The sequence below is a fragment of the Thermobia domestica genome, chromosome 2, assembly GCF_964235325.1.
Source record: "Thermobia domestica chromosome 2, izTheDome1.hap1.1, whole genome shotgun sequence".
In the NCBI taxonomy this organism is placed as follows: Eukaryota; Metazoa; Arthropoda; class Insecta; order Zygentoma; family Lepismatidae; genus Thermobia; species Thermobia domestica.
The window spans coordinates 4,012,962-4,025,043 of NC_137455.1; positions in this window are offsets into that span (position 1 = coordinate 4,012,962).

The following is a 12,082-nucleotide window of genomic DNA, read 5'->3' on the forward strand; positions in this document are numbered from 1 at the left end:
GACTCGTTTGGAAAACTGGTCTCGCCAAGAAGTCCGCTTACTTATTCCGATTTCTGTGGGCGAAACATATAACCAAGGCTGAAATTCAGCGGCAATTGGTAAAGGTTTATGGAGAGATTGTAATGTTTCGTCAGCATGCCGCAAAATGGTGTCGACACTTTGCGGCTCGTACAGCCCTCGCGCCTGCATACAGGCCAGAAGACCACCACGCTGTTGAAGCAGTTTCGCTGGAACATTGTCGACTACTCTCCTTACAGCCCGAACCTCGCTCCAAGCGACTTTCATCTGTACCGGCACTTGAAGGGTCGTCGCTTCGTTTCAGACGAGGAAGTGAAACACGTCGTGGCAGCGTGGCTAAACACGCAATGACAGGGTTTTTACCAGGATTGAATCTTCAAACTCTTCCCACAATGCAACAAGTGCCTCAACCGATATGGAGACTATGTTGAAAAATAACCTAATGTATGTACTATCTGTTGGCTGTATTGGTTGTATGAAATAATATATACATGTTTCACTGCAGGCTTTGTAACCTTACTTTTTGATCAGCCCTCGTACATAATATTGCATTTCGGTGAGAGATCGTAAAATGTTGTGTTAGATTACAAAAAATACAAAATTTGAAACAATGTGAATATATAATATACAAAAATACTAACACCTGTAGTTTCCTAGCAACTGACGAAGACGTTCAGAATCGAAGCTATGTTGTAACTTATGACCCCGTAGACAAATGGCAAGTCTCTCAAGTATCAAGTGTATGAATAAATGATGATGCGTTTAATTCACAGAATGCTTTCATATGAAATATAAGAAGTGTTCCGAATGATTTTCACTTTTCCTTGTCTGAGAGTTTCACGTGTATGTCAGGTAGAGTAAAATGAGGTTTCTACATATACATACATGTATGTGTATGTGCAGTGGCGTATTTAACCCCCCCTAAATGTTATTTATTATTTTAAAATAAATGAAATAGTTTGCAGAATTTTCACATTTCCAAGAATAAAGTTAACAAATCCCCCCCTCCGAAACAAAATTGTAAATACGCCACTGTGTATATGTTTTCCTCTGTAAGTGATAACATGATCAATATTAACTAATGCTCTAACTTACATCGTAATTAAGTACTTTTAAAGATCTACCTTTTTGATTCTGTAAGGCACGACCAGATTGAGGGGTCCTACATGAGCTTCTCCAGAAAGAAAAAGTAAGCTTCAAACTAAGATTATATTTACGTCACTTGTTTAATTATTTGAGGGTCATTCAGTGACGCAGGGAAGGGGGGCCGTCCCCCCCAAAGAGGTCCGACAATGTACTTTGGTACTTTGATGTTTGTAATTTTTTATATATTTTTATGTTTATATATTTGTTTTGTTTGTAATTTTTCTATATGTACTATAACAGCACTTGCCCCCCCCCCCCAAACACACATCCTGGCTACGCTACTGTTCATTTGTACAAGAGAGGAAAAGATTTCTGGTTGTACATTGGGTTCGTCAGTTTATATATATATAGGGGCCCCGCGGTGGCTCAGTGGTAGAGCGTTCACCTCCGGTGCATGGGGTCCCGGGTGCTTGGGGTTCCAGACCCCGCCAAGTGAACTTTGTGGTGTGCAAACACCGTGTGCGTGGGTTTTCTCGGTTTTCTCCCGTTTTCTCCCACTTTCTTCATTCCACCATTTCATTCATCGTCTCCTTTAGCCTAACCGGCAAAACGTGGGACGTAAAACTCAAAGATTTCATTTCATTTTTCAAATTGTATATACAACAGGCAATTCACCAACTAATAAACCTATATTTCAAATATCAGTTAGCTTAATAAATAACATTCCATAAATGAAGGATAATTTTTATTCTTCTCTTCTTGATGTTAACGTGACACTGCGCCTTATTGGCTTCTTTACATTTACTTTTTTGTTCATTAATCCTTCGTTCCTTCTTATGTTTTGCTCTCCCTGTATGACGAACTATTTAGCGAAAGAGCTTACATAATATATCTTCACTATTTTATATATACATACTAGCATCAATTACTCGCTTCGCTGAGTTAAATTAAGAAAAAATAGCAATATGTTCCGTTAGTCAGCCACTTTTTACTATTACTAAAGCGCTCTCTGATATTGGTCATTGTTGATCATTTTTATATATCTCCTTCTACACCATCACCCAAGTTGCGGGGCTGAATTTGAATTTAAACGGGACCGGAAGTGTCATTCTTCATCTTAGCGACTCCAAAAACTGTGGATTCGAGACTGATATTGATCATTTTCGATCGTTTTTAAATATCTCCTCCCTCCCCCTTTCCTAAGTTGCACCAACAAAGTGAAATGATAGAAGAAAAAAGCATTCACGAACTTCGTCTATGTTGAAAATTTGATCGAGATCGGTCGCGTGGTTCAAGAGATTAACAGTCACAAACATAGTAATTTTCAATTTTATAATATATAGGTAGATAGATATAGATATAGATATAGATATAGATATAGATATAGATATAGATATAGATATAGAAATAGATATAGATATAGATAATATATGTAAATTTGTAGTTACCAGTTAGTATATAAAATATGGAAGAAATAAGTAGTTTTGTGATTTGTTGAAATTGCAAAATGATTTTCTTGAGATATTTCGTTGGCTGTATAGATTTTTTTTAAAACATAATTTGACACTATACAATTTTACAACCACGTAATATATATGACCTTCCATAAGCAGATGTTGAATGATATACAGTAGATATATTGTTTCTTCGATTTATAAGATAGTTGTGAGATTTGTAAGCAATAAAATATGAGATTGTATGGCGTATACAATGGTGAAGTAGTTCCTTGCAGCTAGTGCATTTCGGTAAATACACAATAGTCGTTTTGTAGTTATTATATATTCACAATTATTGTAACATTTTTTTCTCTATATATTTCTCGAAATTTTCTTTATATTTCTCGAATTTTTTTATATTTCTCAAAATTTTCTTTATATTTCTCGAAGTGTTCTTTATATTTCTCGAAATTTTCTTTATATTTCTCGAAATGTTCTTTATATTTCTCAAAATTTTTTTTATATTTCTCGAATTTTTTTATATTTCTCGAAATTTTCTTTATATTTCTTGAAATTTTCTTTATATTTCTCGAAATTTTCTTTATATTTCTTGAAATTTTCTTTATATTTCTTGAAATCTTTATATCTCTCAAAACTTTTTTTATATTTCTCGAAATTTTTTTTATATTTTTCGAAATTTTTTTTATATTTCTTGAAATTTTCTTTATATTTCTCGAATGTACTACGTATAGTAGCGTATGTAAGAGTTTCGTTGGTGTTTTAATCCCTTTCTCGAGCACGACATTATGTAAAAATAATCATTTACTATATTAAGATATGTAAAACTCACGCGCGTCCTGAATGGATATGAGATTGAGTTCTTAACCTTCGAGTAGTCGCGCCGCGGTCAAAAGCATCGCAGGGAAATTATTTTTCATCGTGTGTCCATTCTGTTTGTCCGACAGACTTCTACGTCTAGCTAATCTTTCCCCTCACCTTCCCGAACATTCCTGCTCAATCACTCCGTTATCCGTTGTTTAGTTTAACTACTAGTGATTGTTTAGTGATTCTGCGGTGCTTTCCACCGCGCGCGACTAACCGTGTTATGTTTTTGTTCAGTATTTTGCTCTGGATGTGACCTTTGCTTTTGAGATGTTTTAAGCTTTACAAACATAAATATTATTTTAATGGACGGAAGAGAAGTCGATAGAGTTAACAAACTGATACGAAGTGTGAAAAAAGAGAAAATTAGAAATGAACAGCTTAAAACAACGGAGGGAAATATTAGAAATGGACTATTTGGATAAAACAGCCGAGATGATCTCGTGGAAGCTTTGTCTGAGGAAGATCATAACATATATATATATATATATATAAGTGAGAGAACACGAAAGGTGAAGTGAGGAGTCTGCGAGCGAATCTGAAGATCTTAAACCCAGAAATGACCAGCACTTCCCTGAATGTAGTCAGAGCAGGAGAGGACGAAATAAGCGACGACGAAGTGTACAACAGTGTAAATTTGAAGATAACCTAAAATAATTCAATGTAGTGCTGTATAGATGAAGTTTCAAAATAACAGGACCGTAAAATAATTCAATGTAAATTTAATTTGATTTCAATTTAGCGCTCTTTTCAGCATCAAGGCTATGTAAGACGCGAACCTACTGCTTAAGGTGGGATCCGAACCACATGAGCTCCCACCGGGAATCGAACCCGGAAGTCCCACGCCAAAGGCATGTATGCTAACCGCTTAGGTACGAGTGAGCTCTAATTGAATGTAAAATGCGCTGTGAAGCTTTGTTTTAGTGTTATGTTAGTATATTTTTTTACTAATTTACTATTGCATTTATAATTTTAGACGAAACAAAAGATCGTCATCAGATTTAGAATTTTCAATGAAACAATTGCTTAGCTATCTATCTAAAGAAATATGTAACAAAGAAAAAACATTTTATTCCAAATAAGAAATAAAAAACAGTACATATCTAATTGTAGGTTCCTCTAATAGTTGTTACTATAAAACGTATTATAATAATAAAAATATTATTCCCTCTTAATCAGAAAATATACAAAATTACGTTTCTAATACAAGAAAACAGTTTAAAACGATATTTGCAACACATGATATTCGTGCGGTCCTTTTGACCGCGCGCGACTACTCGCGTTGGTTTTTCAGCGCGACTTCTCGAGGGTTAAACTCCCCTTGATGAAATTGTGGGTACACCACTGATTCTACATAATTTTTCAATTAATATATCTATACTATTATTTCGTGTTCTATGTAATCAGACTTTAATTTAATTACATTGTACTAATTCTATTATGCTACATTCGAAATTATTTAAAAATAATCTTGATAGTTTCTTACCATAACTTATTTCATTCGACCCCATACTTACACATGCATCTCTTTTCTTTACTCCGTTCCCTGTGTATTCTAATCCACTATTTTCTTTTATATTCGTTTCAGTGGATGTTTTCTTTTATATTCGTTTCAGTGGATATTTTGTTTTATATTCGTTTCAGTGGATATTTTCTTTTATATTCGTTTCAGTAGATATTTTCTTTTATATTCGTTTCAGTGGATATTTTCTTTTATATTCGTTTCAGTGGATATTTTCTTTTATATTCGTTTCAGTGCATATTTTCTTTTATATTCGTTTCAGTGGATATTTTCTTTTATACTAGTTTCAGTGGATATTTTCTTTTATACTAGTTTCAGTGGATATTTTTCGCTCTATATTTCCAGTTGTAGCCTGCTAGTGGAGATGTTCAGAGCTCCTTTATTAAAACTATACTTGAATTATCTGATTCAAGTTCGATCTTAAAAAGTTCGTTACTGAATTTTCTCTCTCTCTCTCTCTTTATATATATATATATATGTGTGTGTGTGCGTGTGTATGTGGCTGGATGTTACTTGGCGAATTTTCAATTTTGATCATGTGTCTTCGTAAAACAACATATCGTAGAACGTTTTAACAGAACCCTTAAACAAAACATGTGGAAAAAAATTTAGTACTGAAGGAAATTATAAATGGATATATATATTAGAAGAATTGTTTAATGAGTATAATAATAAAGTACATAGAACAATTGGTATAAAGCCTGTAGAAGTTAAGAAGAAAAATTAATTCTTTTTAAGTTCGTTCTGGCAATGCTCTTGGAGCATTCTCAACTGTTTTTTCTATATTATTTTCTTTCTGGATGTCTTTTGCACTAACAAGATGTTCAAAATACGCAATGTTACGAACTATTGTACAAACACACACACACACACACACACATATATATATATATATATATATATATATATATATATATATATATATATATATATATATATATATATATATATATATATATTACTGAGAATTCAAGAAGTTACAAACGCCCTCTAGGTACGATACGTTTGTTCATAATTTTCCAAACAATGCTAAAGTATAAAGCAACCCAGAGTAATGCATAAAAATATGGATTTACATGCTGAACCTATTTTCAGTCGCAAATACGATAAAATAGAGTGCCCGTGGTTTAGAATAGAAATATAAACATGTTGTGTAAGAATTATTTATGTGAATAAAGGAATAAACATAAGTGAGGCACTATCATCAATTCGAAGTAAGTCGAAGAGTCTATGCCCGCTGAGCCTAAATTATAATTAGAAGTAAATTGAGAAGAATATTCCCTGTACTCTAGAGACAGACCACTAGTAAAATCATATGCAGGGCATAGCGAAAAGGACCTTTATAACTTTGAGAACTCATATTGATTTTTTAAAAATTTTTCTTACAGACATGCTTTTGTGGTGATTTTTGTAGCAAAACACACCAGGTTTTGACTCACATAGTACAATAGTTCAGAAACAAGCCACTGCAAGCTCTAGTGGCAGTTCCAGCAAAGATGGCTGCCTTTACTGGTCCCGAGCGTGCTAGCTGTGAGTTTTGGTTTGAAGAATCCAAGTCTGTGACAACTGTGCAATATAATTTTTGTATAAAGATCCTCCCAGTAGGCCTACTATTTATCAGTGGCATAAGTGCTTATTGAAACTGGATGTTCGGTAAGACACAACAAATCTTCAGATCGTCCCCGTACGTCTGAAGACGTTGTAGAGCAAATGAAACTTCAGATGGGATTTGTACCGCATCACCAATGGAAGAAATATTAAACCTCTTTAGGTATAAGGTAAAAAGATCCTCCCAGTAGGCATACTATTTATCAGTGACATAAGTGTTTTATTGAAACTAGATGTTCAGTAAGACACAACAAATCTTCAGATCGTCCCCGTACGTCTAAAGACGTTGTAGAGCTAGTGAGACTTCAGATGGGATTTGTAGCGCATCACCAATGGAAGCAACATTGAATCTCTTTAGGTATAAGGTAAAAAGATCCTCCCAGTAGGCCTACTATTTATCAGTGACATAAGTGTTTTATTGAAACTAGATATTGGGTAAGACACAACAAATCTTTAGATCGTCCCCGTACGTCTGAAGACGTTGTAGAGCAAGTGAGACTTCAGATGGGATTTGTACCGCATCACCAATTGAAGCCACATTGAATCTCTTCAAGTATAAGGAAAAAATGTATTTTGCTACAAAATGATACTAAAACCATGTTTGTAAGCTAATTAAATAAAGCAATATGAGTTTTCAAAATTGTAAAGTTCTTTTTGACACACCCTGTATAAAAAACAAAAAAAGATTAGAAACATGTTGCAATTAAGATTCACAATAAAAATTAAGTTCCGAAAGTAAAAGTGTGAATTATTGATTGCTAATCTAAAATTGTTTTGACTTGCGTTCTATTTCAGGTTTTTGTGTTCTTCAGTCTGGTGGAGTTTGTTGCGGCTCTTTGCTGGGAATCAGGATACTTTGATGCACTGAAGAACCTGAAGAACCCAGCCTGTTGGACCAAAAGCAAAGTAAGTTTCCTTCTTATTTGTTGTTATTTTAATTTGTTGATCTGATTTTTTTTTTTTTTTTTTTTTTTTTTTCTTTTTCAACAGTGACAGCAAAGCAAACACTTATATTAATAATCTCCGCTTCAGTTTCGGCAATTTCTCACTTGTCCTCTTCAGTTACATTATGAAGGTAAAATCTCAGGCTACAACTTATAAATATCAGAAAATGAGAGGTCACTTTTAACAGTCAATAAGATTTTTTCCTTTTATTTTTGTACAATTCTAAGTTTTTAATTAGAAACAGACCTCAAAAATTTTAATTAGAATAAGTAGTATTCAGATATGGTTTCCACATTCACACACATAGTATTCACCCCAAAGATTGTGCAAGAATTATAACATACATAATTAAAATTGGAAGATTTGTACAAAATACTTCGCACATTTTGATATGTCACTTTTTGTGATAAAGGATATGAATATGGTAAACAACATAGTTTGTTTTACTGGAAAATGATCAAGTAGGTTAAAACATTACTCCATCTCTGAAATAAACATACAAGTGTAATTAATACTAGACGTCACTTAAAAGAAGAAGACTTTGGCAACAGAAGAAAACTAGTTTGATGGTAGAAAACTAGTGGAGTACCCAATAGCTCTAGGGGCTATCACAGCTTAAAAAAAATAAAATAAAAAATAAAATAAAATAAAACCGGAACGGAAAGCAAAAATTTTTTCTACGTTTAAGCAAATAGACCAATATGTGTCAGTATGTACAATTTTAAAATGTCTTGACTCTGAGTGAGAAGCTGTATTAGCAATTAACAGGACAGATTCCCGCCCAACTGCCCTTCCTCCTGGCCTCATCGCTTAATAGCTCATGCGACTGATTCATTACATGTTGACAGCGAATAGAAGATAGATTCTTAGTGAGTTGATCATAAAACCGGAACATGTATTGAAAACGTAGTACCTTTTGAATAATGATAATAATAATAATAAACTACGGGTATATTGTGGAACTTTAAATTTCAACAGTACGCTAGTAGTAGGCCCCCATTATATCTAATCGAGTCAGCAAAACTTATTGAGGGGTTAAAGATCAATGACTTAGATCAATCAATGACCTAGGTACTTCGGACTACCCCCTCTATATTTTGTCAGGGGTACCTTGGCCCAACCCCTAAATTTTGGGAGGGGTACCTAGAACCATCCCTAGTATATTTTGGAAATTGCCAAATTTAAAAATTTGGTATGGTAGTATTGGATCAGGGTATATACCTCTGTAAGTTTTGGAGGTCCATCTCATTCGCTTTCATGGGTAAAAAATTACCAAAAATGTAAATTTCGGAGGTTTTGGACCTAATTATTTCTTCTTTGATGAGGCCATATTATCTTATATGGTTATATGGGTGTATACAAGGACCTTTTCCATTTAATAGGATATAGGTAACCTGGCTCACCCCCTAAATTTCAGGAGGACTACTTAGGACCACTCGCATTAAATTTCGTAAATTGCCAAAGTCAAAAATTTGATATGGTAGTATAGAACCTGTGTATTTATCTCAGTAAGCTTTGGCGGTCAATCTTGTTCCCTTTTATGGGAAAAAAATTGCCAAAAATGTAAATTTCGGTTTTTTTTACCTTATTTATTTATTTATTTATTTATTTATCAACACAACAGGTATTACTGCCCAATTACAGTGTCTACATATGAACTTAAATACCAATATATATATATATATATATAGTGAACCTAATGCTTGAACACAGAATACTAAATTAAAATAATACATTTTACTTTTTTTTTTTTTTTTTTTTTACAAAACACTCAATACTAGTTTTTTGAATGATTTTTCTGAACAATGAAATATGTCTACATCTTCGTAATCTTTAATGATTTCATTGTATGTAGCACAAATTCTCCATGTAGGTGACATATTCAGTGCATTTGTACGTGCCTTTCTGCAGTAGAATAGGCCACTATTTCCCTTGCGTGTTTTGATGGATGGAACCTGTATCATTATTTTTGTAATTATGTCTATGCAGTCTATTTTGTTGTGCAAAAGTCTGTGTAAGAAAAGGAGATCGTTCAACGTCCGTTTTTGTTCAAGTGTCTGAAGTGCAAAGTTGTCAAGTAAATTATCATATGGTTCGTATTTTGGGTAAAGTCCTGTCCTCTTGTACGTGAGAAAACGTATGAATTTGCTTTGAATCTGCTCTACTTTTTGGCTACGTGTTTTCACAGAAGTGTTCCAAATAAGTGAGGCATATTCAATTTTTGATCTTACGTAAGAAAAATAAAGCAATTTTAAAGTGTTACCATTTATAAATTCTTTGGTCGTTCTGATAAGAAACCCAAGATTTCTATATGCGTCTTTGGTAATATTTGCCACATGATGCGCAAAGATTAATTTTTTATCAAATGTCACACCTAAATCTTTAATTGTATCTAATTTTTCTAAATTTATTCCATTTATCGAATAAGTAAAGTCATACGTTTTTTCACGTCTACTGTATGTCATGGTTTTGCACTTATTAATATTTACTTCAAGTCTATTGGTAGTACACCAGTTTAGTATATTAGTCAGGTCCTGTTGCAGAAGTAGTCACTCATCTATAGATTTCACATTTGCAAATATTTTTAAATCATCTGCAAAGAGTAATTTGTGAGAGTTATGGATATAAAATGGCAGATCATTAATAAATAATAAAAACAAAAGAGGTCCAAGATTAGATCCTTGGGGGACTCCAGAATTTACATGAAAGCTTTTAGTTTTACATTCTTTATATTGTTGATACATACAATTGATATTATTTAGGAATATATTATTTTGGGAAAGGAAGCATATTTAATTATTGAATGTTATGTCAGAATAAAGGAAACTCAATGTTGTCATAGAATGTAAACAAGTGTGTGTGGTTATGTGTTTACATCAATGTTTTGTATATGTGATGAATGTTATGTTTTTGCTACGGCTAGACGCTAAGTCGTCAGTTCGTATGCTATTGTAATTTGTAATTTGTAATGTTTTGATTCAGGAATGAATTGTCATCAAGTTGTAATACGATAACATTGACACACATTTGACTGTGGCATAATCGTTGAGTTTGCAGAAATTTGTAGGTCTGAGAATTTGATCACGATGTAATTCGGGTGAAACCAATGTTTTACAAATAGCTGAGATATACAGAAAGTCAACGACGATGAATTCCAGGATGTCTGGAATCCAAGTATTAAAACTCATGGTTCTAAAAGATAGGGATCAGAAGACGGTGATCCGACAACGAGCATCGTACGTTGAGTAGCAACATCGAGAACCACTGATACGTATATCACAGTTGTCATTTAGCTGTGATTCTAGTCAACGATTAGATCAGGAGATCTAATAGTTTCTAGTAAACCATTAAAGTGGATTATGGTTTCACAATAGTCCGCCACTACAGACTATTGGCAGCGAGATATTTATCATCCAGAACATCGACATCAGTTCCAGGCATCATTTACTCAAAGGTACGTGTATCTCAGCTATGTTCGAGTTATTCGTGGTTAACTTCTTAGATGCTTAAAGATATGTGATCTGGCGTTTATACACAGTCGACGATCAACAACAGTATTACACGATATTATGAAAATACAAAGATTTAATTCAAAGTTAATTTAATGTTGTTTACTTTATGTCATCCTCAACCTACTCATTCTAGATGGTGAGTAGCAGCGATCTTCGACCGTCAATTATCATTTCATCCCCATGCAAACTAGGCACGACGGTGGAAGGTTGTTATGGTGGAGATTTGCTGGTTTTGTAACGATCCTAGTGTAGCCACCGTGTTATGGTGGAGATAGCTGTGGTTCGATTCCCGAATAGTGCTAAGTGTAGTTCCCACCATTGTTATGGTGGAGTATGCTTAGGGTTCGATTCCAGGCGGAGCTGTGGTTCGATTCTCGAAGAGTGCTAAGACTAGTGTAGCCATCGTATTATGATGAAAATAGCTATGGTTCGAATCCCGAAACGGAATAATTTTAGTTTTAAGAATAGGTTTCAATGTGGTTATGGTTTAAGTCCGGTTTAAATATTTATAGTTTGAGTAGTTTAGTATGTTAATATTTTGTAGTATCATCGTTCATCAATTGAATACGAGATTTGGTTCGGATCTCGAATGACCAAGGCATTGACTCAAGTAGATTAAGTAAATACGTTAACCCTCACCACCCACCCTCACTTCGTAATTAAAGTTGAATTAAATATTGAGATAAATGAATGAAAATACTGTGTTAACTAGAGCACAGAAAGCGAGTAAGGGAATAAATATTGATGTGCATAATTTATTTGGTGTGAGGACACCGGAAAGACGAAATACTTCTTGCAGTCAGGACAAGGTCGCGAGTCCTAAAATTATTTTGAGTAGGGAACCAGTTTTCAATTTCCCAAGTAGTCCGGTAACTAAATCCGTATCAGAAGACTTTCCTTCAATCATAAATTTAGATCCGAAATTAATAAATAGTGACAATAAGGATTTTAAAATGGCGTCTAACATTACGTTTTATGCAGATATTAACAAACTACCTAAATTCGATTTGAAAAACGATAATGACATCGTGTCGTTCTTCGATGAGTTCGACGATGCTTGTCAAATGGCAGGT